This window comes from Chrysochloris asiatica, unplaced genomic scaffold, assembly GCF_000296735.1.
Source record: "Chrysochloris asiatica unplaced genomic scaffold, ChrAsi1.0 scaffold00079, whole genome shotgun sequence".
Classification (NCBI taxonomy): Eukaryota; Metazoa; Chordata; class Mammalia; order Afrosoricida; family Chrysochloridae; genus Chrysochloris; species Chrysochloris asiatica.
The window spans coordinates 1,577,348-1,579,275 of NW_006408597.1; the positions used below are offsets into that span (position 1 = coordinate 1,577,348).

Genomic DNA, 1,928 nt, shown 5'->3' on the forward strand with positions numbered 1-1,928 from the left:
AAAAATCAAGCCCATCAAGCTGATTCTGACTCATTACAACCTGTAGACCAGAGGAGAACTGGCCCGTAGGGTATCCAAAACTGTCATCCATATTTTTTTCCTGCAGAGTAGCTGGTGGGTTTGAACCACTGACTTTTCAGTTCACAGTTGAGTGCTTAATCCCTGTGCCACCAGAGCTCCTTACTGAAAGGATACAAAAAATGAGATGAGAGATCCAGAAGAAGCCAGACTTAAGTTTCCAAGAGTCCTCTTCCAGTGGGGTCACACAGAACATGCTGCTGATCACTCCATCTGTGAGTTGTGACATGTGTGTAATGTGACCTATCAGAAAAGCTCTTTAGAGACTCAGTGCTGATCACACAGGCATGTCTACCAGCATGGAGCAATAGCTCAAACTCCCAGAAGGAAAGTATAAACCATATTGATTATACAATTAGTTTAGGTACAGTTGTTGATAAGTGCCGTTTTGTTGGTTCTGACTCATAATAACCCTGTTTATGGTTTCCGAGGAGCGGCTGGCTTGCTCGAACCACCAACCTTGTGGTCCAGTGCAGTAACCCACAGCACCACACCCGGACTCCCTGGACAGTAAGCCACTCTTCACCAGACCATAGTAGGGGAACCCTCCTGAAATCTAAGTTCCCAGCCACCAGCCAAGGATCAGCTTGCAAGTAGGCCTTCCTTAGAACAGCAGTCTCAGATCGGTGTTAACTCTTCTATACAGTATCATCAGGGTTTTCTTTGAAAAAGACAGTTGTTTCCCTGATGAATTTTCTGCTATTTCCATGACTTGTGTAAACCTGTTCCAATCTCTGTAAACCTCTAACCTCCCCCTACTACCTCTTCCTTTACTTTCAGCATTTGGCTTCATCTTTTGCCTCAACTTAAAATAGACATCATTCAAGTGAGCATCCCTCAGTTTTGTACCACTGAGCCTATATTCCAAACCCTGGTGGCACAGTGGTTAAAGCACTTGGCTGCTAACCAAAAAATCATGATTCAAACAGACCAGCCACTCCACAGGACAAAGACATGGCACTCTGCTTTGTAAAGAGTCTACAGCCTTGGAAACCTACGTGTGGGTTGGAGCCTACTTTCATATCAGTCATTCCTAGGGTTTGTTTGTTGCCTTTCAGTCTGGGGCTAACCCTCCCCTGGATCTTTTTAGAGACCTGACTTCATCAATTCTAACCTCTCCCAATATTCTCTGGATCCATCTCTTTCTACTATTTCCTTTCCATTTACATTTAAGCCTACACAATCTGCTCTTCCATAAGAAACCTTCCTGAAACTTTTGTTCCCTCTGGATTCCATACTCTCTCTCAGCCAATGCCTGTGTTTACTGACAGTTTATCTGTCTCCTCATTTACCTACAATTCAGCTTTCATCCCTGCCATTTCACTGATTTTAACAGAAGCAGCCCTGGTGGCACAGTGGGTTAAATATTGGTCTCCTAATCACATGACTTGTTCAAACCTACCAGCCAGAGAGAGAAAATGAAGCTGTTTGCTCCTATGAAGAGTTAGTCTCATAAACCTTGTGGAGTAGGGCTACCGTCTGTCTTATAGGGTCACCGTGAGTCAGATTCAACTCAGTGATAGTGGGTGAGGGTCTTCAGAATTACTTATAAATTACAAAAATTAAACTACTTTTTAAAAGGATTAACAAAATTGGCAGATCATTGGCAAACCTAACAAAATAAAAGAGGGAGAAGACACAAATAACACATTAGAAACCACATGGGCGATGTTACAACAGAACCAAAGGAAATCAAAAGGATAATAACAATACTATGAAGAGTTGTACTCCAACAAATTAAAAAACTTACAAGAGATGGATACATTTTTAGATAAACACGACCTACCTAAACTTACACAGAGTGAAGTAGAAAACCTGAACAGACCCATAACAAAAGAAGAAATTGATCA

The 1,928-nt window shown here is 42.1% G+C and overlaps 1 protein-coding gene across 1 annotated transcript in view; it reads left to right on the forward strand.

Annotated features, from left to right (window-relative positions):
- Positions 1-1,928, forward strand: part of NEK9 (NIMA-related kinase 9) — a 71,089-nt gene that overhangs the window by 34,680 nt on the left and 34,481 nt on the right. The gene's annotated exons all lie outside the window — the stretch shown is intronic.